Source organism: Bubalus kerabau, chromosome 8 (genome assembly GCF_029407905.1).
Source record: "Bubalus kerabau isolate K-KA32 ecotype Philippines breed swamp buffalo chromosome 8, PCC_UOA_SB_1v2, whole genome shotgun sequence".
NCBI lineage: Eukaryota > Metazoa > Chordata > Mammalia > Artiodactyla > Bovidae > Bubalus > Bubalus kerabau.
The window spans coordinates 71487722-71513629 of NC_073631.1; the positions used below are offsets into that span (position 1 = coordinate 71487722).

The following is a 25908-nucleotide window of genomic DNA, read 5'->3' on the forward strand; positions in this document are numbered from 1 at the left end:
CTCCCACTGAAAGCACGGTAGCATTTTCCCATGTGTAATTCAGATCCTGGGACTTACCATGCATTTTGAAAGCCAGCAGTAGGGGGATCTCAGCTATCAATGAGGGGAAAGGAGGAAAAAAGTCTGCAGTGGCAGGTGGGTACAAGTAGCCAAAAGATCATGGCAGTCGAGGATCAGCCAGGATGTTTCTGTAGAGAATTGCTTTGTATAAAAACCCCCTTCCTTCCAAGTTCTCCCTAGCCTCCCAGAATCCTGATATGGAATAATGTTCTGAAGAATTTTCCTGATTGTGAGTTGGAGAGTTCATGGGGGGAGGGAGAAACAAAGAGTAACAATCCAGATAAGGAATCAGAGGATGTAACTGATGGAGGGAGCACCCTTCATGGGATATTTTGCAAATGACAACAGGGCCATTGAACACAGCCTCTTATCTAGCCTTGTAAATCTGTGGGTGCACCTTTTAGCATATGTCATAGCCTCCCAGCTATTCTGAAAATGGATGTCTTCTAAGGGCAGGTAGTTAATGATGTTAATCACCAAATTTTCTCATTGCTGGCCTAGGGTAGAACACTGACACAATTACGGTGTGTGTTTAGGCGAGAAATCTTCAAAAATAGAGCTCCCAAAGTCAACCACTACCTTCAAGTATGGTATTTTAAATCCAGGAGTCGCTCTATTGTTTGTAATCACCAAAAAGATGGGATATAGCTTGCAGGAAGGACTCTAGCTTGGTTAATATTAATATCAATATAATCTCATTTATACTGATAAATAAGACAGAGCTATATTCCTCCATAATTTGAAAGTTAAAGGAACCTATCTACAAGCCCTTGTAGATTACCAGCATATACAGACCATCACTGTATTCATTGGCCATAAATGCTCTGACGTTATCGGAAGCCTATCTTCAGAATATGGGACATTTGGGGGACTTGCCTGCTGGTCCAGTGGTTAAGAGTTGGCCATGCAGTGTGGGGGACACAGGTTCAGATCCCTGGTCCGGGAACTAAACTCCAACATGCCATGGGGTAGCTAAGCCCAGGCGTCACAGCTACTGAGCCTGCTCACTCCAAAACTCCAAGCACCACAGTAAGAGAGTCCATGTGGTGGAACAAAAGATCCTGCATGACACAGCCAAATAAATATATTTTTTAAATGGGACATTTTTGCTCATTCCAACCCCTTGACAATACAAGCATATGCGGATGCTAAGCCATCACTCCAGAGGTCATTAGAGACCCTCACTAAGATTCTGCTTGGGTTCTTTTTCCATAGGCCTTGTGATGTCATGGGAAAAGTTAATGTAGAAAAAAGTGCTTCATTTGCACCTTGAAGATTGTAATATTTATTGACAAATTTGTTTGACTAGATGAGACTTCTGTGAGGGGAAAAAATGAAACAGCTGCCTTCTGTATAAATTTTAGCAAATAACCAGTATAGAGTTTTTATTTGACCATCTTTGTGGTAAAAGATGTCTTTGTTGGGATTCCCTGGTGGCTGAGACAGTAAAAGCATCTGCCCGCAATGCAGGAGACCTGGGTTCGATCCCTGGGTCGGAAAGAGCCCCTGGAGAAAGAAATGGCAACCCACTCCAGTACTCTTGCCTGGAAAATCCCATGGACAGAGGAGCCTGGTAGGCTACAGTCCATGAGGTCACAAAGAGTCGGACACGGCTGAGCAACTTCACTTTGTGGTAAAAAGCTGAAGCATCAAGGCAAGAAACAGTAAGTAAAATGCCCAAAATGGAGCACAGATGTTAACACCCCTGCATCTTATAAATTGCCCTGTAAAGCCCCTCAGAGAGTTGCTCTCTTTGCCCAGCCTCCCCAGGTCCCCTTAGTTGCCCACTATCCTACATAAGCGAGCTGCCTGTTGCTCACCAGCAGAGCAGCACCAGTCACTGTTACCAGCGGGAAGGCCTCTGTGAGCCACACCCGCCCCCCACATTCTCCCAGGCTTTTTGGTATCCTTGGCAACCTGTAGTGCAGGTTGGCTTAGGCAAGATGAGGAAAGAGAAATAGGAAGGCAAGTGGAGGTCAGTCCTGGAGGGTAGAAGCAGGGTTGGCCAGCTGAGATGCCCAGCTGTTAGTCATCAGAACCTCCGTCTCCAGCCCAAGGCAGCGCTGGCGATGGGTACTGTGAGTGGCCAGGTGGGAACCAGTGGGCAGAGGCCTAATAAATTTTCATCAAGCATTCCAAGGCTTTGATCCACAGTGAAGAGTGGATGGTAATGGCAGTTTATCACCATATGTCACCAGTGATGTAAATAACCAAATAGAAGGAGCTGGGAGAAAAGAGAGTAATTTGCTACATTTAGAATTTTATAGTTTTTTGTTTCATTACTTTAAAGATCATCACAGATCAAAAGGATCAAAGTGTGGACTTGACTAAGTTACATGAAATGTCAAGAAATCAATGCTGTATTAAAACAGATTCATATGAAAGGAGCAGAAGCTCTTATGAGGCACAAATATGAAAAACAAAAAATAGTTACTATGAGGGGTAGATTTTTAGGAAACTAATTGTTCCTATTGTGTTCTTTATGGGCAATTACTATGATGTAGCAGTTATAAATTCATTACAGAAAGAGTACATCCTGTGATGAAATGAAATTGAACTGTCAACAGAGAGCAAAATAACACAAGACAATTATTCTAATCTTGGAAGCATTTGAAAGCATTTAAAACTGTTTTTGCAAGTGTATGACATTTGCACATCCTCAGGCATAGTGATGAAGTAATCTACCCTACTAGAAAGCAAGAAAAATGTAGACTCTCTAAAGATAATCAAAATGCATAGTATCACTTGCTTTATTAGGTAACACAGCACATATAACCAACGTAAGGCTTTTCTTTTCACCTCAGAGAGGGAAAACAGTTTGGGGATTCCACTCTCAAATGATCTAGAGTTTAACCAAATTTTCCGGAAAGCAAAAGATGCAGAACCATTTCTGATTAAATGCAGTGGGCATAGATAGCATGGCTACCCAGAATATTCTGAATTCTTTTTTCCCCTCTTAGGTTAGTGGCACTTGTTGGTAGCACATATTTATGAATTAAAGGGATATTCTGTCCACACTTACTGGCATAATAAATAAACCAACATAGCTTACTAAGCATATAGTACAATCTCAAGGACTGACATTTAGTCAACAAAACCCTTCTTGCCTTTGGAATCACAATTCTACCTCACCTAAATCTGTGTATAAATCTGGGTATGTGTGTGTTAGTGTTAGTCTCTCAGTCATGTTCGACTCTTTGCAATCCCATGGACTATATATAGCCCTCCAGGCTTCTCTGTCCATGGAATTCTCTAGGCAAAAATACTGGAATGGATAGCCATTCCCTTCTCCAGGGGATCTTCCTGACCCTGGGATCAAACCCGGGTCTCCTGTGTTGCAGGTAGATTCTTTACCATCTGAGCCTCCAGGAAAGTCCTTAAATCTTTGTGATGGAGGCTAAACAGCAACAGCATTCAGGCCACCTTTGGAGACACTCAGTGGCCTAGAACAGTGGCTCCCATCCCTCCCTCAGAGTCATCTAGGGAGATCTGAAAGCACACATCCAAGGTTCTGACCTCAGGAGGCCTTGACTAAAGGAATGACATGCAGCCCAGGCCTGTGTGTTCCAGTCTTCCTACCTGGCTTTAGGAAACATTGAGAACTCCACTTTCTCAAGGAGACTTAGCTGGTCATTCGGGGACCCCTGGAGACTCTTCACCTCTTCTTTCCAATAGAACTACTTCAAGTAAAACAGAGGCAGCTGCCTCCTGGTCCCTGCCAGCTGATGCTGAAGAGGAGTCGCTGCAGGATCCCAAAGTGCCTTTGTAGTTGCATATTGATCCTTATTCCGTGTGTGTAGAAACTAAAAAACTTAACTTCCCTTCCGGACAGAAGGACTAATTTTACTTTAGATGTAGACATAGCTCCTTGTTCACCAAGTAAATGAACACACCACCTGTGAGATTTTGAAAGGTGGAATTTGCTGGTATTCCGAGGACTGCCCCAGATTCCTTGATGAGTAGTAAAGTCTGAGAAATCACTTTCCAGAAAGGTCTATCAGTTCCAGACCAGTGCTTCTCAAACCTAAACTACATGCATACCATATAGGTCTGGACTGGAGTCCAGAGTCTCCATTTCCAACAAGGGTCCAGGCCATACTGACTGCTGATCCTGAGGACCCCTAGCCAGGGCTCTGTGATGGACCAGGCATCTGAGATGTGTTGGTCTGGAGGGACTAAAATAACCATTAAAAAACTGACCGGTGTAACAGACCTGGTTGGGGAAATGATGGTAATTTCTGAGAGGGGGAGAAAGAATTGCTGAAAAGGTCTGACTTACAGGAGCCACAGGCCCTGAGGCTGAAAGGGGAGGTGCAGAGGGCCCAGCTGATTTCCTTCAAAGCCGGAAGTTGGGAGACACTGCGTAGGAGCTCAGTGGGGATCATCAGGAGAGCGCTTACACAATCCAGAAAATGAGTGGCAGGAATGGCTCGCCCACTAGGCTTCAACACTATTTTATGTACAAGCACCATCATAACTTTGTATAAAGCCAGTGCCCACACACTCAGTTGTTTGAAATAATATCTTCTTATTTTCCTTTGTCTTCAAACACTGTGCCCAACAGCTGTGTATTTAAGCTCTGATTCAAAAAGATTTTTTTAAAAAGCTTTTTTTTTTAATATATAACTCAGTGCCCCAGAAGTACCAAAATGGATTCTCAAACACATCCTCCAAAAATCTGAGATGGAAGGACTGGTTTCTTTTAGGTCTTGTGATAGTTTTAAGGTGATAATGCAAAAAGGGGAGGTATCATAGATTATTTCTTGAAATCCAAAATGTAATAACCTCATAGTTAATTATCGATAGGGTTCCCCCAAAAAAAGTGTGGTTTGGAGAAACAGAAACTAGGCAAGGGGTTTCTTCCTGTGGATACAAATTCTCCAAAAGCTTTTTCTGCCCCTTGGAAGGACAGCGAGGCCCCAAAATAGAAATGAAGCTCCCTGGGGCTGGCTGTATTCACTCTGCTGGGGCGCTAACTGCTGACATGTGTTGTTATGAATGTCGTTGCTAATGGAAACAGCTTCAGGCAAATGACAGCACCCAAGATTCTCATGTGACCCATGCACGATTTTTGGAAGAACGTGACTTTACCAAAAACCATAAATGAAATCCTGCGTCCATATGTTTCACGCAAATTCAAGAAACTATATTGTTGGCCTGAGACCAGGCCTATGAAACAAATAGCAGGCGTAATTAATTTTTAAGATGTGGTCATCATTATAAAATGAAAAAATTGATAATAGCAGCTCAAATCTGGCATCCACATACAAAACAAATGAGAGTCCACCGCGTAAGTCACAGTTTGTTTGTCAGATTACTTGATTTTTCAGTAGAATTGTGTCGACAGGCATATCCTTCAAAATAAGAAGCCAAATGGCAAATGGCCGGATACCCAGAAGATTAAGGGATTGGTCTGCAGGCAAGGAGAGGCCTGTTTAAACCTCAGGCACTGTGGACTTGGCCTTCGGGCCATACTTCTATTGAACTGGACTCACGCATAGAGTAGTTTGGAATTCAGAGGATGCAAGTAGGACTCCATGAGTACACTGGGCGCATATCTTGCATTCCTTATTACTAATGTGTTTGAAAAGATTTACTTCTCTTTGGAGTGTTCAGAGGGAGTTTAATGGTACCAGAGCATAGGACTCTGCCCACAGGGGCAGTAACTTTCATGCTAAACTTGTCTGCAGCGGATGTGTTTCCGTAGTTCCTGCAAAACTTTGTGTGACATTTGAATGGATGTTAAGGACACCCTGAGGAGAGAAGAGGTGCACAGTAATTTCCACATCAACCTCGCATGGCGTCATAGTTGTTGTTTAGTCACTAAGTTGTGTCTGACTCTTTGCGACCCCAGGGACTATAGCCCACCAGGCTTCTCTGTCCATGGGATTTCCCAGCAAGAATGCTGGAGTGGGTTGCCATTTCTTTCTCCAGTTTCCGCATCAACATTGCATGGTGTTGTAGGTATCACAGGACATGTGACAATCAGGAGACAGACTTAAGCCCGGGGAGGTTTTATTCTCAACTGAAATTGGGTTTACGTGGACAGAACAGGATGATGAGAAGCTTTAGGAAGTGGCAAACAAGGCCACCATGTATCTCTGTGGAACATATTAAGCCTCAACCAGCACCCTAGAGGAAGAGCTTTGTATCTCACCCCAAATGACAATTAGCTGCAACTCATCAAAGAAAATGTGGGCATGCTTACTTTATGGGGAAACAGTGAACGCTGGTGTTAAGAGCTGGAAAGTAAATTAGCCCACGCAGTATTGATGAAACACTTGATTTACGCCCTCATGGCACTAACTTGGCATCCTATCGAGGGGAAAGATTGGCTTCCTAATTTGAGATCATCTGCGAAGGAAGTAATGAAACAGGGCCGAGGTGTTGGGGAAGAAGGAACACATTTCAGAAGGAAATGATCGCATTCCTTTCTTGCATCTCCCCGGATCTGTCGCCCTGAGACCCTCATCTGGGCCTCATTAGCCGGCCAGCCGCACAGCCTCTGGCGCGGTGAGGCCTGACACCGCCTTTCTTTCTCGGCACTGTTTCCCACAGCCCTGGATGCTCCCAAGCACGCCAGCCCTGGGTGTGGCCACAGGGAGACATCACTTGGCCCCTCACGTAACAACAGGGCAGGTTCTCTGTCCCCTCCACACAGACCAGATAGTCCAGATGTAGGGAACGTGAGCATCTGTATTTCAGTAGGGGTTGACCTTGATAGTGCCTTCTAATCTGGGGAATGTCAGAGCCTATTTTAAGAAAGTTGTTTCAGGTTGTGCTCAGAAACCCCTGCATGGCTCCAGGCTCCTGGGAGGTCAGCCTGGGAAGGGCAGGCAGGTAAGGCAAGAAGGCGGTGACGTGGCCAGTTGAACAGTGATGACTTTTCTCCTCGAAAGAGCAAGCCTCCCTGGAGTCATAAAAGCCAGGAGAGGGGAGGCTTGTGACCCCCAAAATTACCGACTGAGGCTGCAGATGCTTGAAGTCATGTGATGAAACAGTAACTCCTCTCACATTGCTCCCCGGCACCCCTGCCCCCCTGAAGAGACTGAGCTGGTGTCTCCTGACGGGATCCCTGCCCTGCGACTCTGTGGTTTGTCACTGCAGAGAACCAAAAAGGCACATATTATTTATTGTTCCTTATAATTAAATTGCCACATAACGGTGTAGTGTAACATGCTCTGGCTGGTGTCAGCCTCTCCCGTCCTCTCTACTGAAAGCCTTTGTCGAGGAACATAAACTGCATCCGGGCTCCTCCTGTTTGGGGATGTGGGGACTTTGACTCTCAGCTTAGGCCTGGGCTCTGAAACCTGCCAGTTACTGGATGTGGGGCGAGTCATCTCACCTCTCTTACCCTGTTTCCCAGTCCCCAAAGGGAAGCTGTTGAGAGGGACATTATGTGAATTAAACAAAGGGAAGCACTCCCCACAGTGACTGGCCCGGAGTAAATGCTCAGTTCAGTTGGTGCTACTCTGACTTTTCAGCCAGGGTAGGTTGAAAGTGTTTGTCTGAGATAATCTTTGGGAGCTTTTCATCTTCGGTTTTGAATAGTTCAAGGCATTTCTCCCTATAAACAGGAGACTGTACTAAATGATCAATGGGGATAGCCACAGCTCTTCTTTTTTAATTGACATAAATTGACAGACAATATTATATTAGTTTCATGTGTACAAGAAAGTGACATCATACACACTGTGAAATGATCACCCCACAAGTCATCAGCCCAAGTTACCCCAATATTCTTGACTGTATGCCCCACACCGTATGTTGCATCCCCATTATTCTCCTCAATTCTGACTGTGGTAAAGGAGGAAGATTAAATGACAGGTACATGTAAGACATCGTGCAGGGCATTTAGGGAGAGTGTCATTTTAAATGTTACTTGTCGCTATTGTTACTATCTGTTACCTTGGTCATGGGAAGAAAAGCAAACAGGACAAAGTAAATGGATATTCATCACCCACCATGTGATTGGACCTTGCTCGGTGTCTCTATACTTGTTACCTCTTAATCCTTACCCCAGCCCCCAGTCAATGAGGTAGATGGTGTTGGCTCCATTTTTCAGTTGAAGTGATTTTTTCCAAGTCACAGCAGGTAAGTGACGGAGTTGAAATTGAACTCAGATCTAATTCCAGACACCCTGCACAACTGTAGAAAACAAATTGTGTAATTCTCTGCCTCCACCTCCCCAGTCCCGACTTTCCAGTAGCTTCCCTCCTGTGGGCCATGCTTAACCTCGCATAAATTTCAAAAAACAGCTAATTCTTCCTGCTGGACAGGCCATAAGTAAGATGCATCATAATTAGCTCTGTCTGATTGACCTCCTGTTGTCCTAAACTGTAGCCCCTAATTGTATGGTGGTGGGAGTTTTGCTGTGGCTAGTTTTATCATTTTGACAGTTTGCTAATAAAGGGTCACCACAGGTACAAAGCGCTCTGATTTACATATGGCAAGTAAAAGGGCATTATGGGAAGTCAGCATCGAAGGTAGGCTTGGGCATTTGTTCCTATTGACACCCATGCTGAGATTCCATAATTGACAAGAAATGCTATTATTAAGCAGGTCTGTTGAGATAATTAGCACTCAGGGTTGCATTTTTAATCGGACTTGAGTCAGATAATTTATCACAGCAGTAGCAAGCTGTCAGGGTCACACAATAAATACTCATTAAGGCTGAATAAAGATTAACTGCAGGCTGAAAGAAAATTAGGCCAAGTAGTAACATTTGATTTCAATATTTACAGTGCTCATTTGGTCTTATATTGGCAAAAAGATCAGATCCCCAAATCGAGCTCATTTATGAAGGAAGTACAAAGAGGGTGCTCTGTGAAGATGCCCGAGTGGAAGTCTTTTTAAAGCTTGAAACCGTGTTCCTAATTGATTGCCAAAGATATTAATTTTGAAAGGCTCGTTTGGCGCGGCTGCTCTAGGAGCCTTGATATTCCTGCATTAATAAGGTGACAACTCCAAACAGAGAAATCGTGCATCTTGAAGGCATGCCTAATTTGTTAGCATTAGTCAGATACTGCACTTTTAATTTAATGCAACTCACTTGTCTTTGATTCATACATGGGCATTTTATGGCACTTCAAGTTAATTAGAAACACCTACCATTAAAACATGCAACATCTTTAAAGGAAAAAGGAAGTCATTTCAGGCCACTATATTACCAGGCCAAGACATTTATGTACTTGCTGATAATTTACAGTATACTAAAGATAGCGAACCAAATGAGAACATTAGTATTTATGAATACAGTAAATTTTGTTGACAAAACCAGTGTAAAAGGTCAGATACAGAATCCACAGCAAATGTGCAGTTTGTTTATCAGACTGAGAGGCTTAAATTTTAATAGCAAATTAATTTCAAGGGCTGCTGCATTGGTGGAAAACCCTACACCAAGGCAGCCCCAGCGAGATCCTGCCCCCACCCGAGGACCAGCAGCCAGTGGCTGCCGTGGACCATCGTTGGCATGACCGACCGTGCTGCCGTTAGACTTGAGGGATTTCAGCCAAGCCACCACCATCATCAGAGAGCTTAGGTTAAGCTCAGTTGTGCTTGCGGTCCTTCTCTGCAGAAGGATGGAGGGGGACGCCCAGGACAGGGCTACTGGCAATGCTCTGCTGTGTATTAGAAACACAGGCTGTAGAAATACAGCGGACTGGGCTGAGGCAAGGACGCTGAGGTGGGTCCCAGCTCACAGAAAAGGCACATAAAAGAGTGAGGGAACCAGGCTGAGGGTGTTTTCAATATCCAGACGTCGGGAGTCAGCGAGAGGGAGGCTGGCTACGAGGGGAAGCAGAAGAGCAGGCCCTGTGGAAGGTGTGCGGGCGTTTGGTTAGCCACGGCAAAGAGTTGTCGCCTTATTCCCAGCCTTTCTAGGGAACTTAGCAAATACAAACCCTCAAGAGGACCTTGTGTTCGGGGTTCATTTTCAGCGACACAAAGAGGGCATAACACTCTTAGGCCTGGTGTTGCAAACAGACGAGAGCACAGGTGGGCAGCAGGGTAAAGTGGCAGAAGGCAGCCTCCCTTCTTCCCAGGAGACAGAGCTGCTGGGTGCTGTCACAGTGGGGGTCCCGACCACACCTGCATTCAGACCTTCCCATCAGCCTTCATCCTTAAACCCTCCTCATTGTCCATGGTGGCCGCAGATCAGGCTTTCAACCTTAGCTAGAAAATGACAGGATTAATTAGAGACATGTAGAATAACTGAGCCCCCAGTTCTAATCTATCTGTCTTCATAAACATGGTGTATAGACGCATGATGGGAATCCAGAGATGAACACAGATCTGAATCCTCACTGAGTTTCTCATGAAGTTGGGAGCCAGGCCAATGAGTAAGTAAACCCAGGCTGCTCTGGTGAGGGCCAGATGTAAGAAAACGTGTCAGAGTGGCTGATGGCAAGGTGGCAATTAGCCTGTGGCGTTGCCTGCAGGATCATCCCACTTTAAAAGGCTACCTTTATTTCTTGTCTGAAGCTGCTCAGGACTGAAATTGCCTTTCGAGGGAGGAGGAAATAGGCCCGAGGCTATGGTTACCTGGCTGGCAGGACAGGACACAGGGCCATCTACTCCGGGTTTGTCCCCTGCTCTCTGGATCCAGGGGCCCCCTAAGCCTGGCTTGGTGCTCTCAGCATGTTGTGGGCAGAGGCAGAACCTGGGAGTTTCACCTTAGAATGTAGCTGAGGCTCTCTCTCCTGTCCTGCTCCGCCCCCTGCCCCCTCTCCCCCGCCCCCCACCCTGCCCGTCCCAGGCTTCTAGGCTGTTTCTCACCCAGTTCTGCCTTTCCCCATCCCTGGGGTCATTACTTCCACCTGTTTTGGCTTAGCTCCCTGTCAGCTCATCTTGGCTAAGCTGAGAGCTGATAACTAAAGGATGTTCTTCATCCCAGGAATCTTAGTATTTTAAGCAGTGAATTCCTGATAACCAAGTAGCTCCCAAGGCCCCCAGGTAATGAATCTCTTAACTGTCGCGTTTCGTTAGTTATTCTGGAGTGGAAAGGTCTGCTCCGTGCTCCTCCAGCCGTATTGCAAGGCCAGCCGCTCCCTGGCTTTGCATCACTAGGGGTGTTTGAGAGATACAGCCCAAGCATCTGGGTTCCAGTTAAACAACCATGGAGATGAAAGAGGCAGAATGCTGTTACAAAAACAAGAGTGAGAAATGCTCCCCACATAGGGGCAGAAATCAGTGTTTTCAGGTCTTTAAAATAGAATCTTTAAAGGCAACCGCACAACCGTTAACAATACGGCTGCTGTTAATGGGACGCATACCGCCAGGCACTGCTCAGAGCACTGTGCATTGTGTTAATTCGTGTAATCCTCACCTCTGTATTATCCCCATTTCAGAGATGAAGTATCTGAGGCCCAGAGAAAAGTAACGTACCCAAGGCTGTAGCACCAGTGCGGGGTGAAGCTGAGTTTAGTAGGCTCTGAACCTCCACAGAAACTGCCGCAGAGCACAGAACTGCTGAATGGAACTGCTGAATGGATGAAAGGGCCAGGACAGAGCCAGGTTTTCAGAGCATTGTAACATAAATACCGATGCCCTGGTTTTTTGTATTTATTTCACAGGAGAGAGAATGTTGAAAAGTTAGAACAAAACAAACCATGTTCCTACGGACACTGTAACCTAAACTTCCTGAAGAGAGAAAGACATAAAATAGCAAAGTTCACTTGAGGATGCATGTGGCCTTTCCAGAGGATAATGGTGAAACTTGGAAGAAACTTTCTTAAATGTCCAGAGAATAGTTCAGGCTGTGAATCTGCTAAGAATTTGTCAGTGAAAGTGTTTGTGATGGAAAAACCTAAAAATAACCAAAAATGCTCTTCAATATGAGATTGGTTCAGTCAGTTGAGTGTGTCCATCCTATTTAAGGGCTTCCCTGGTGGCTCAGCTGGTAGAGAATCCGCCTGCAATGCAGGAGACCTGGGTTGGGAAGATCCCCTAGAGAAGGGAACAGCTACCCACTCCAATATTCTGGCTGGAGACTTCCATGGACTGTGTAGTCCTTGGGGTCACAAAGAGTTGCACACAACTGAGCGATTTTCAGTTTCACTAGACTTTCACTTTTCATCCTATTTAAAGCCATTGGGTAGATCCACATGTACTGACCTAAAAGGATGTCCAGGATGCTGAATTTAAAAGAAAAAACAAAACAAAACAATTTACAATCATATTTATTTATTTATTTATTTATTTTAAGTTGGTAAAGAAAATGCACAGAAAAATGCAATCTGGAGTGTTTCCCAGCAGCTAACAATGGTTGGGATAGGACTATGGGAACTTCTCCTCTTTACATTAAAAATAATTCTGTGATGTTTGAATGTTTATGGCAAGATATGTTGCCTTTGGGAGAAGGAAATGGCAACCCATTCCAGTGTTCTTGCCTGGAGAATCCCAGGGACGGGGGAGCCTGGTGAGCTGCCGACTCTGGGGTCGCACAGAGTCGGACACGACTGAAGCAATTTAGCAGCAGCAGCAGCAGGTTGCCTTTGAATTCCAAAGAAATAAAGAGATTAAAAAAAAAAAAAACCACAAGTTTTAATGTACAGTCCTATTCAGTGAGGTATATGAGATTTCCTAATGGGATATAAACCTTTTTCATAGCGTATTGATTCTATTGTTACATATCCATAAAAACAAGAGAGAGCACTTATTGCTTAATTTTTTTTTTTAAGAAATTCTTAATTTTTAAAATTTGTAAGCAGTAAGTGTAGTGATTTTTAAGTGTTTTCAAGTCAGTAATTTATTTTCCAGTTAGTCTGTATACTCTTGAAAGAGAAGGATTCTATTTTGGTTACGTCTGAGCAAACCAAAGTAAGAGTATGTGATGGAAGCATCCTAAAGGCAAAAGTTCAACAACCAAAAAATAGCCCCTGCCTTTACCTTATTTAATCCTCACGATTGCCAGATAGAGTGGGTGTTATATCGGTGCCTGTGTTTTTTAGTTGTGGAAAGTAGGCAGCTCTATGATAAGAAGTGTGCACAGAGCCAGTAAGTGGTGAAGTGGGGTTTCAAACCTTGTCTGTGAGTTTTTCATCTTTGGGTTTTTTAGAAAATATTTATTTGTGGCTGCACTGGGTCTTTGCTGCTGTGTGCAGGCTGCTCTCTCGTTGTGGTGCACAGGCTCCTCGTTGCGGTGATTTCTCTCGTTGTGGAGCACGGGCTCTAGGCACGTGAGCTTCAGTGGTTGTGGTGCAGGGACTTATTTGCGGCATGTGGGATCTTTCCAGACCAGGGATCAAACCCATGTCTCTTGCATTTGCAGGCAGCTTCTTAACTACTGGACCACCAGGGAAGTCCCCTGTAGTTCTTGTTAACCATTAAACTTAACTGCTTCTCTGTGGAATAAATGGCTTGGGTACATAGGCCTTCTTCCTAATGCCCAAATCGCTTTGCTTTCTAAGAGGTATACCCAGAAAGTCCGGTTGGCAAGGCTTCAGCAAACTCTAGTTGTTACCAAGCAGTTTAAATGCACAAAGACATCCTAGCAGTGTTGGCAGAACCTTATGTGAAGACTTAGGAATGAGTGAAGTGCTCATCTGGGAGAACAGATGAAGCAAAACTAAATGTTGGAACAGTAAAGCTGGGCATCTATTTAACTTGCTGTGTAATGGGATCCTTGTACTTGGAGTTACCAAGCCTGTCTGTGATTTCAAATATTTGCTGTGATTAAAGCGGGAAGTGGTGTGAAAGTATGTTTAGCTGAAGCTTGCAGTTCATTCTGGAGCGGGTAATAAAAAGAGAATCTTGGGCAACAGCCAATAAATAAGAACATGTAAATAGAAAGGCTGGCCTTCTGAGCCATTTTGTGCCATCTACAGGCAGGATAGGCAGTCGGGATAGATGTGGGAGAGCACTGTCATCCTTCCGCCCATCATCCGTGACCAGAATCAAGGTAGAAGTGAAGCACGGGGCAAAAGAAAACTGCACGCCTAACACACTCTTTCAGGAATACATTGTGCAGTAAACATAAAGCAAAGTGTGTGTCCTGAGCTGGCATCAGAGAGAGTACCTGAATGTGCAAATGAAAAACAAGGAATTGTTGAGCCACAATAACTCCACATTTTCACTGTAACAATTAGACCACATACACTGATAAGCCATACTCTTCATAATGGGCACCTTTTATCATTGCACTCACAGAGAAGCTCGACCAGTGAAAATGAAGCTTGCTGGTGTAGACATGAGGAAGTGGTTGGCAGATGATGGTTGAGCTGGTGGCCGTGGGAGACGTGTTGCACAGACCGTGCTAAAGGAAATGGCTAAAACGAGCTGTATTCTTTGCTCAAGTCATCCGAGGAAACATGTCCTCTTGGCAAGCCTGTGATTTTTCTCACTTGGTTTTCCTTCCAAGCTCTGCCTGACCTCTCGTTCTTTGGGTCATCTCTCTTTTCCCTAAAGTAAAAGGAAAGAAAAAACTTGTGTTTTTCTTTAATGACTTTTGTAGGAAAAACAAATGAGGAATGAGGGTTGAAGCTTGAACAATAGTATTCGTATGTACAGATGTTCTCATTTTGACTTTCCCAGGGAAGTGATGTGAAAGGAGTGTGTCCAGAACCAGGGCAAGGCCAGGCAGACAAGGCTCGGAGGGTGGCGCCCCCTTAAATGTCATGTCCCAGGCGCCCCACCGCTCCTTCACCCCAGTTCTGATGGAGTAAGGAAGCCCAGGTTCTGGCCCCATTTTTGCTGACAGCGGTGGGACCACACCACCTGTAACTGGGTCTTCCCCTATTTCGTGGCAACAGGGTCTTGGAAACTACACGATCACAAAGGCCATGACAGTTTTACTGTTTGTATAAATAATACCTTCCATTTTGCTGGTGAGTGGCAGTTGAAAACTGAGAATCTTTTCAACAACTTCATTGAGGTGTAATTCACATATCATATAGTTCATCTCTTCATACAATTCAGTGGTTTTATTCACAGAACTGTATGATCATTGCCACAATCTAATTTTATAATATTTTCATCACCCTTAAAGAAACCACATACACATTGATTTTTACTTGATTCCCCCACAATTTCCCAGCCTAAGGCAATCTCTATTCTGTCTCTAGATTTACATATTCTGAATATTGCATGTAAGTGAAGTCATAATATGTAGCCTTTTGTGTCTGGCTGCTTTCACTTAGCATGATGTTTACAAGGTTTATCCACATTACAGCATGTATCAGCACTTTGTTTTTAGTGCCAAATAATGTTCTGGTATACAGACACAGCACATTTTGTTTATTCATTCATCAGTTGTAGTACAGTGCCATTTTTGAGGATCTTCCAAACTGTTTTCCAAAGCAGCTCCACCATTTCACTTTCCCACCAGGAATGTATGAGGATTCCAATCTCTCTGCATCCTTGCCAACACTTGCTACTGTCTATCTGATTATAGCCATCCTAGCAAATGTGAAGTGGAATCTCATTTTGGTTTTGATTCACGTTTCCCTAATGACAAATGATGTTGGGCATTTTTTCAAATGCCTATTGGCCATGTGTATACCTTCTTTGGAGAAATGTCTGTTCACATCCTTTGCCCATTTTGAAAACTGGTTTATTTGTCTTCTTATTGTAAGAGTTCTTCATATAGTCTAGATACTAGTCCCTTATCAGTGATGTGATTTGCCAATATTTCCTCATATTCTGGGCATTGTCTTTTCACTTTTTTGATGGTGCTGTTTTCAACACAGAAGTTTTTAGTTTTTAATGAAGTCAAATTATTTATTTTCCTTGTCATATGTAAGGAATCATTACCTAGCCCAAGGTCAGGAGGGTTTCCTCCTGTGTTTTCTTCTAAGGTTTTATAATTTTAGCTCTTATATTTAGGTCTGTCATCCTTTTGAGTTATTTCAACCAAGTTTTAAATTTTACAAAATGATCTTTTCTGTGGCTTGCACTGATTTTTTTGTCCAGTTTTCATATGTGATATAGAACTGGAATATAACTTCTCCAGAGACTACCTCACAACATACTTGTAAAACTGCATTCGTCCTAGCAGTCTTACCCATTGCACCTTCAGGCAGAACAAGTTCTTACAGCTTTTCTAACCGGTTTAGTTTTCATTGGAGTTAAATGCCCTTTAGGTGGTGCTATTGCATTTCTTCTTCTTTTTGGCTTTGAACCTAAGAGCCATGAGGATTTACTTTCTGCTTTTGTTTGCTACATAATTTACTGGAGGAAAGCATTGCGCCAAAGTATCAATAGAAAACTAAAATATTGCACTTGGATGACATTTACCTTATATTCCTTATCTAACTGAAAGTCTTAAACATTGCCCAGTGAATGTACGTCTCCAACATGGTCACTTTGAATGAAGGCCCATCAAATGAGCATGCTGGCTTCTGAGAATGGGGAACGCAACTGTTAAGATCTCCATGTGGAATCAATGACGATTTCCAGCTCTTTCAACTTCCATGTGGCTAATTAAAAAGTTAAACTTTCAAGTGGTTGACTTCCTAAAGAGAAGTGCATTCTTCATATTGGCTGTTTGCAAAATGCCTCTCGCGTTAAGGAACCTGTGGACAGTTTTTGCATCTCATTTCCTGGATTATCTTCCCTGTGCCAACTCACAGTGTGGGACATTAGGAAACACTATGCCTTTTTTTCTAACCACTTAAAAAAATTCCCAGGGAGGTTTTTTTTCCACTTCAACTGCCTTCCCATTATGTTCTGCAGTCTGCCAAGCTTGCCAGAACTCAGCAGGTAGCCCACATGGTATGCGTGTCTGTGTGAGAAAGCTCCCCTGATGTGGACAAGATGTTGGTTGTAAAATGAAGCCAACATCTTGTCCACAAGTGTGCAAAAATACAGTCTATCCACAAGCACCCAGGTCATAAAGAATGTTTAGTTAAATATGGCTTGCTAGAATGACTCTACCGTTGTAAATGTGATTCTTCTGTATCTATAGCCAGATTACTTGTTTTCTTTGGTACCTTTTCCTAAACACAAAACATTGTAATATTCATGTGTTTTTTATAAGCTGGAGGGTCCCAGCGGAGGGTCCGGCAGAGATTTTAATGTAACTTATTTCCTACTGTAGAAGCCGCTCTGCTGGTTTTCTGGAGTTTGCATTTCAGCCAGTTCTTAACCTTCTTAGTGCTTGAAGTATTATTTTGGAGAAACATCTGTTTAGTAGTTATTGGTCAGTTAATGATTGTTTCTTATTTTTGCTTTCTCTGTCTGAATTCAAAATTATTATGCTGCCTCACATGTCTACTTAGACTATGGATTTGATGTTATCTTTACATTTACACCCTCAACCACTGCTTTCAGAGCATTTTAATAAGTATTTGATCTTCTTTGGCCTACTCTTACCAAGAACATTTTGAGCCATGTGTAAAAGACAAATCATTTGAGTGAAAATTTGGGTGTGTTTACTAAAAACAAACAGTGAAATTTCAAAAATGAAAGTGTTTGAAAGGAGCATTTAAGAACCTTGCTATATTTATATATGCCTGAAATTATATTTTCTCTGTAGTTTTCCTCATCCTTTGGACTGTATACTCCTTGAGGTGAGAGACTGCAATTTGTTTTACTGTCTAACCTATGACTACCCCAAGGCCACCCCAAAGAAGGACTCAAAGTCAGTGTTTGTGGAATTGAATTCCATTCAGAGCTCCTAGAGCAGAAGCAATGGCCAAAAACAAGCACCAAAATAAGATTATGATGCCTTTTAGTATATTACTTAGGCACTTATGTGATGAATTTTTCATTGTATATACTTTTGCAAACTCAGTGTCTTCTTGGGAATTAGAGCAGATAGCTGCCACCACTTGGTTGAAATTAAGGTGTGATGTGAAGGAAAGAAGGTCAGGTTTTGAGGAATAAAGATGGTCTGTTTTAAAAGGTGATAATTTGGTCTCTGCTTTTGTATTCCTGCATTTTACTAAGTTCAAATGAAAGTGTGGGTTTCTTTTGGCCCATACCACGCCTTGGGCTTTTTTCTGTGCCTGTGAATCCACTTACTTACCATTCCCCATGGTCAGGACTGGGAGGAGCTCTTCATTAACCCATGGGAATGGGGCTGTGTGAGATCGCTGTGAATAGCATAACCATAGAAGGCTAACCCAGGAGGAAAAAAATGCCACCTTCCACTTTACCTCCAGTGTACTGGCACCTCCTGACTTACAAATGGGTTGGATCCCAAATGTTGGTTTAGAAATCAGTTGGTTAGGAAATAATGCACTTTCCATAGAAAGTGTTAAATACGGTGACCAGGGTCCCAGGTTAGCCTACAAAAGCTCATCTAACCATAATGGAGCCAGAAATTTATACACATGTGATAAACCAATGAAGAAGACCAGATCAATGAGAAAATGAGCACTTGAGTACAAGCAGTTCATGTTGAATATTATTGATGGTCCGAAAAGATTTTAATTAGGGAAGTAAATGGAAATGTTTGTGGGAAATTTTAAAATGAACTCTAGGGATATTAAGGAAAAGAACAAGAAGAGAGATTCTGAATAGTCCAAAGTAGGAAGCAAGAGGAAAAAAAGAAAAGGGATAATAAGGATATAAATTTAAGCATTAAAAAAATAATAATAAAAGACTCTCCCCAGAAAAGTTTTCTGAGCTGTGAAGAATAAGAGACAATACAGGGAAGATTTTAATCATCCGTTGATGATATGTGGATAAAGACATTTCTTCCTAAGATTTCAAAGGCCCTCATGATATTCATTTATTCTTACACCAGAATGGGTGTGGGAATTTTTTTTAAAGGAGTCTATCTGTTAAGAATACAGTATTATGAATTTAGAAAAAAAAAATCATTCTTTTTCTTTGGTTGGTATTTGCTCACTTTAGAATTTATCATGTTTGCAGTAGGAGGAAGTGTAGTTTAACAGATTTTGGAGGCAGAAGCAGGCCCAGGGTTGAGTCCCACATCATTACATAGGATCTGGATCACCCTGGCCATCTTGACATCTCTGAGCCCACTTTCTTTTATTTGAAAATAGAAATAATAATATACTTATCACAGGGCTGTGAAGTGTGTCTGTCTTGGAAACATTTGTAACCTGGCCTGCCTAGTGAGATGCTCGATGAGTATCAGATGCCATCTTTACCAGGTCTTAGAGTTCAGATTTGCATATTTCTGGCTCAGCCTGTTCATTTTTATCCCAGAACATCAAAAACACGATAAGCATAAATAAGAATAATAAATATTTAATGTAGATTCATATGTAAACTTCAAAGCTAGGAGGGAAAAAAAACTTGTTTCTCAGTAGTCTAACAGATGGCCACACGGTGAAATGGTCATAAAATCATTCAAGCTTTAGGCTTGCAAGAGAGTGTATGAGGAGACTTGTTAAATGTATCATTACTATCTTCATTTGCACATCTTGAAAGACTTCATTTTTCATTTTTGGTCTTGATTTAGCTCTCACTATAGCTATTTAAAGAGAAGATGAGTTTGCAGTAAATCACTACACATTAAAATGGTTTTGAATAAACCATGTGTGACTAAAACCTTCATTTTTAAAGTTCTTCTTCTTTAAAAAAAAGTCTGCATTTCGTGTTGGAAATCACGAGTTTCATTTAGTGTTTCAGGCTACATTAAAAGATGAATAATAACATAACACATGCCCTTTCCCCACCTGCACCTGTGTTATAGATGATGGTATCTGTGACCTTACATAGCAGTAACCATCATAAAGTACATTATGGTACAACCTGTCAGGCAGCAATGCTTTTCTTAACTGTGACTGGCCATAGAGCCAAGGTTACACTACTACAAGCAACATGCTAATTATGCGTGGACTGACACAATCCATGCATCATTTTATCCAGGGTGGGACTTGAGAATGATTGGAGAAAAGGCCTCAGGTAACTAACTCTGTGGTCCCTTCCAACTCCAAATGTTCTTCCAAACCTTGTTTTTCTCTTCTGTTTCCTTTCCTCATGTTCATACCCGGGAACTCTTCTCTGTCCTTGCCTAGACTTATCATAAGCTCCCTTACCTGCTTCTTTAAAAGTCACCAGAGCATACTGTGTATCAGATGAGTTTCTGCTCAGGACTCAGCCTGTGGTGAGGCAGGGAGAATTCTTCCCAAGCCTATCCAGACAGATCACCCAAACGTGATTTTCACCATCATGTGCAAACATACATATGTTGTACAAGAGAATCCCAAATCTGTCTTGACCCATGAGCAGAGTTTACTCTTGTCGTATGATAGTCTTGTGTGCTTTTCTTTTAGACTATTATTTAAAATAATGACTCTCTAATTTAATAGTTTTTCTCTTTGTGTACCAGGGACCAGCGCACTTAAAGCTTGTAAAGCATATCTGGCTCACCCCCTGTTTTGGTAAATAAAGTTCTACTGAAATGCAGCTACAGCCACTTATTTGCAAATCCACCATTGCCACTCCCACACCATCATAGCAGAGTTAAGTACTTACAACAGAGATCATTCGGCCCACAAAGCTTAAAATATTTACTCTCTGGCCCTTTATAGAGAAAGTTTGCAGATCCATGTCCTATATCTAATCTCATTGTAGATGGCCATCCAGAAAACAGAGATTTCGTGCTACGCTGAGAAATTCTGCTTTGTCACAACTTGCCCAAGGAACAGTAGACAAAGTTATTTAATCCTCTTAGGTCTGGTTTCACATTCTGTACAGATGTGATTGTTAACACCTGCTTTGTTTTTCTGAGAACAAAGTGATAGACTTCAGATTTCTCTTCATGTGTATTTGAGGATCCAAGATGCTGGTGTTGGATGTCAGGCCACTGCCCTGGTTTTGACTGTGTTCATAGTTAGCATATACTTCTCAACACTTTACATGTCCTTGTTTTTTCAAAAAGTCATCTTTCAGTTTATAGAAGAAAACTAGATGGACTGTTTGTATTCAGTGGTAAGATATAAACGTTTTCTTAAAAAATAAATGCAGAACAAAGATTTTATGAACCTTTTCTTGGTGCTTGAGCAACTATCTGCAATATCAAGTTTTTATGAAAGCATCTGAAGAAAACCACTGAATAATCCCCTTTTTCATGAAGTAAAGCTTGACCTTTTCTTTTTCTTTAAAGAAACCCAATAGAATTATCAAATAGTGAACATGTTATCAGTGAATATTATCAAATATATTTCAAACCCAACAGAATTATCAAACAGTGAACATGTATATGTTGTATTGACATTTTTGGTATCACTGCGAGAGCACCCTGTTCCATTAACATCAGAGTGACCACTTGAGATAAGTTCTTGGGAGAAAACAGAGGACCAGACTGCAGTGTTCCAGAGGCCGCCCAGGAGAACAGATGTCAGGCTTGCAATGACATTTCCTCATTTTGTTCTTGTAATCATTTCTTTATTATTTTATATAAGACATGCTTTAGTATTGTATTAACTTTGTACCAATCAAAAAGTATTACATATTTATTATTGAAAAAATGCAGAAAATACAGAAAAAAAAGCCCATATAAGAAAATTTTTCTATAATGTCACCAGCCTGAGATAACTGCTGCTGCTATTTTGACCTATATCTTTTCAGGCTTTCTTTCGTATATACTGTGTGAATTTTAAAAAATTACTATTGTAGGAAATTCCCTGGTGATCCCGTAGTTGGAACCCTGTGCTTTCACTGCCAAGGGCCTGGGTTCGATTCCTGGTCAGGGAACTAAGATCCCGTAAGCTACTCGGTACGGCTAAAAAAATAATTTATCAACTGTTTGGTGTGACGATGTACTTTGCTAACAGCCTTATATGTGAAATCTCATTTAATCCTTACCATGTCCCTCTGGTGTATAAGTATTATAAGTCTCATTTTGAGAGACTAAGACACAAGAGGCTAACCCATTTGCCTGTGGTCACATAGCCCATGCCTGAACTCTCTCTTGCACACTATATTCCCCTGCCCGTAAACTTCTGCTTATAGTCAATAAGCCAGTGTTTGAAAGTGGCAAGCTTAGGAACTTCTTTGTGGTTAATGTCCTATTTAGTCAAAGTGGTTCTTCTGCACTGCCCCCTGTAGTGAGTGTTTTCATTGAAGATTCCAGAATGCCCCTCACTTCCTGCCACGAGCCTGGGTCTTCACCACATGGCCGCGGAGACATTCCCTGGCCCTTGGACCACCGCAGTTTCCAGGGTGGCTGTTACTTCTGTTCCCTCCCTGTGCTGGCCATAGCAGACAATATGCTGGTCATCCCACAGGCCACCAGGCAATGCCTGGCTGCCCTCTGGAGCCACACAACCCTAAATCACAGAGAAATATACAAAGCGCTAAATAAATCATCAAACAGAATGTAGCAGCTCCTCTAAAGGAGTCAGCTTCTGGAAGACCGCTTTGTTTGTGAGCTTTGAGGAAGAGTCCAGAGGGAGAGGTTGCTTAGAATACTTTTCAGTTGCAGGAAAACTGGGCTGCCAGTTTAAATCAAATCTTGCATATATATCCCCCACCCCTGCTTGGTTTGGGGCCCTTCCGACCAGCCCTGTCCCTGCCCTCCTGTTGCCAATTGCCACGTGCTCTGTGGACGGCTGCAGCTCAAAGATAGTTAAGGAAAGTAATCGTGCTGTACTAGGGAGGGCGCTAGCAAAGAGCACAGGAAGGAATTAAGTGTCCTTTAGAGCACACTAAATTAGAACGTCCAAAACCAAGCTTTTACCAATGCTGTTTTCTTCTGTGTTAAAAGGTAAATCGAAAATCAATTGCGACGTTCTTTAGTGAGAGTCATAAAAGTCCTTGCCTGCAACTGGCTTTCCATTGGGAAACCTAATAAAAATTTGTTAATGCATTGTGATTCAAAATTACTATGAAAGTTAAGAATAATAAAGCAGAACCTAAATAAAGTGCTCTTAACTGTGTTTATATCTGCATTAGGCTTAAGCTGTGCTGGCAATTACGTGTTTTTACTTTTCATTGTTCAACAGTTTCAAATGTACCAGAAAATGCTGGCCGAAGATTGTTGCCTAACTGAAACCAGATAGGTCCAGACTTCCAAAAGCTATGAGAAGAAAATAAATCCCTCTGTTCAAAATAATCTGAACATTTTAAGTATAGCAATCACGTATACCATTTGACACAATTTGGTACAAGTCTGTGTTGCTTTTCAGTAAATACATGATTAAATAAATACAAATGAACTATTCAGATAATGTTGAAAAGAAGTTATATGACTTCATGTTGCATGTGAGCCTCATAGATGCAGTTGTTATTTCATTTTATCTGTAGCATGTAACGTGAGATGTTTTCATTGTAGGGTCCCTAAAAATTGATTCTGGGGAAGAAACTTCTCACTTTCAGAATTGGTTCTGACCTTCTTGTAGAATACTAATTAGCATTTGGAGTGATTTAAAGGGTGCCGAGGACCCCTACCCAGATAGTATTTCCAAATCCCCCATTAAGAATTAAGCTGTTTTTGTGACCTTTCTCTGTAGTTCTTTTTAAAAATACAGGTACTCTTTTGAGAGAGTTATTCTGACAGAAATATGGATTGATGACTCTGCGGAAGATGCCATGGGCTTCCCTGGTTGCTCTGACAGTAAAGAATCCACCTGCAACAAGGGAGACCTGGGTGGGAAGATCCCCTGGAGGAGGGCATGGCAGTCCACTCCAGTATTCTTGCCTGGGAAATCCCCACAAACAGAGGAGCCTGGCAGGCTGCAGATCATGGGATTGCAAAGAGTCGAACACAACTGAGTGACTAAGCACAAAACACCATGGTCCCTGCCCTCAGTGGGCTTATAATGTACAGGTATCCCCCACTTTTTGAGAATTTGCTTTGCACCACTTCACTTTTATTAAAGATCTACATTCGTACCTGTTTTTACTCACCAAAAAAAATCTAAGAAAGATTTTCACTTTAAGAAAAAGGGAGGAAAGCAAAAATAGGGTTGAACATGTGTTTCACAGCTGACTGTTAACAGAGACAGTACACACCCAAGCGGTGAGAGCACTACCCCCAAGTTCCTTCCCTGAGAGCTACACTCAGCCTCTCAGCATCAGGCCACTATACCCTTGCACTACGTCTGTGAGCATTTGTGCTTTATCTGTTTATCTTGTGCTTTCGTTTGCAAGATGTGTGCCCTTTGGTCATTCTTCTTTGATTTATGCTGTTTGCTTACATTCATAGGAACCTCTACTTTCAGACAGAAGGGAAACCTATAGTTGGAAAAAGAGAGAAAAGGGGCATTAAAATTCCACCACTTGTTGAAGGCAGTATGTGATTCTGTGATCATAGAAATACTATAATACATTTGAGCACTTATATATATATATATATATATGTCTGTCTGTGTGTGTGTATGCACATGCCACTGTTTTCTAAACACTTTACATCTGTTAAATCATTTCATGCTTACAACAGTCCTACAAGGAAGGTACTGTTACCCACCGTTTTACAAATGGCCTAGAGATGTTAAGAAATTTGCCCATCATCACACAAAGAGGAGATGATCAAACTGGGATTCAAACAAAGCCGAATGGTTCTGGAGCCCATGCTTCATTTAACATGCCTCTTAAGGACCTTCTTAATAGTATGAACTTCATTTCTAGACTAAATGCTATAAATAGAATTTCAGTGGAGAGCACTGAAGTGGGCACTCCACAAGGAATTCTCAACTGAGCAGAAGAAAGATGCAGCTATTGCCTCTGGGGAGCCTTGAGAAACTGTGAAGAAGGAGATGGAGCAGCCTCTGCTACTCAGCACTTTTGAGTATTTGGAGGGTGAGGAGGGAGTAAGACTCCTAGTTAGGCCCCCACTTCCCTCAACTTCTAGGAGACCTTGAGGGTCAGCTGAAGCAGTTCACAGAAAAATCCATCCAACTCTTTGACCCTGGCAACACTATAAAGATTAAATGGAGAAGTATGTCCATTACAAAATGAAGACCCCCCCCCCTTTTCTGGAAACCCTACTTCTGTGTGACATCCTGCCACTCTGCCTCCTGTCCCCAGTGCAGAATGGACTGGGAAGAGCACCAGCCTGGAGGGATCCTTGAACTCCTTGTCCACAAGCACCACCCTCTTAGCCATTCTGTGTTTCAGTTTACTTGTCTATAAAAAATGGGTCTTACAACACTTTCCCTGGTTATGTCACTGACGTTGTGAGGATTATGAAATCTTGGTCTGTGGGGACAAATATTTGTGGAATGCCTAATACGTGCAATAAATGACAGAAGACGACAAAACAGTGAGGCCAGAGTGCTGAAATGGTGATGCCTCTCAATTTTTCCAGTGAGTTGGGAGAGCACCCACAGAAAGTCAGGTTTGTTCTTAACATACACAGATTGTCCAGGGACGAGTCTTCTGCTGTCAGTGAGCCCTCAGGTCCAGGTGCAGCCCACACCAAGGCAGAGCCCCCGTGACACCAGCAGTAGCCCAGCCTCATCACCCCAGACTCAGCCATTGTTCCCACCGGACCAAGCACTGCTCAGAAAGCTGGGTACAGAGGAGTACAGTCACATGCTGTACTCAAACCAGCCCCCATCTCCATCTTGAGCCTGGGTCATCTGTCCACACCCTTCCTGCCCTAATGGTGACATCACTCCCCTTTGGGACTGTCTTCTGACTCACACACAGCAGTTCACATCCTCCCCAGGTTTCAGTTTCTGAAGTTTCGAGTATACCCCTCCTTGTAGCTAAAGTTGTATTTACACACACACTGTTATCAAGATACTCAAGTGTCTGCCAGAAGAAAGATGATCTGCCTCTCGGGAACCTCAGTAGAGGTTCGTAGAGGTTCATAGATGTAGGAGAGGCCACGGTGATTTTTAAGGACTCCTCTGTTGGCTGTTCGGAGAAGGCAATGGCACCCCACTCCAGTACTCTTGCCTGGAAAATCCCATGGACGGAGGAACCTGGTGGGCTGCAGTCCATGGGGTCGCTGAGGGTCGGACACGACTGAGGGACTTCACTTTC

At 42.6% G+C, this 25908-nt stretch overlaps 1 protein-coding gene and 3 long non-coding RNA genes across 5 annotated transcripts in view; 2 read left to right on the plus strand and 2 right to left on the minus strand.

The window, feature by feature from the left end:
• Window positions 1-25908, plus strand: part of JAZF1 (JAZF zinc finger 1) — a 334411-nt gene that overhangs the window by 224673 nt on the left and 83830 nt on the right. The window lies entirely within an intron of this gene.
• Window positions 7026-25908, minus strand: part of LOC129659293 (uncharacterized) — a 32443-nt gene continuing 13560 nt past the window's right edge. The window contains exons 2-3 of the long non-coding RNA XR_008717940.1: window positions 8079-8208; window positions 7026-7161 (exon numbers count right to left, since the gene is read on the minus strand). This is a non-coding gene — a long non-coding RNA (uncharacterized LOC129659293). The remainder of the gene's footprint in view (window positions 7162-8078; window positions 8209-25908) is intronic.
• LOC129659292 (uncharacterized) lies at window positions 7597-11627 on the plus strand. Its single transcript, XR_008717939.1, has 3 exons — window positions 7597-9882; window positions 10321-10400; window positions 11409-11627. It is a non-coding gene; the product is annotated as an uncharacterized LOC129659292 (long non-coding RNA).
• On the minus strand, window positions 9736-10736 carry LOC129659291 (uncharacterized). 2 transcript variants are annotated; one of them, XR_008717937.1, is made up of 3 exons: window positions 10603-10736; window positions 9963-10233; window positions 9736-9873 (listed from the first exon to the last, which is right to left on the minus strand). It is a non-coding gene; the product is annotated as an uncharacterized LOC129659291 (long non-coding RNA). The 2 variants fall into 2 exon arrangements; XR_008717938.1 differs by having other exon boundaries at window positions 9739-9873; window positions 9975-10233.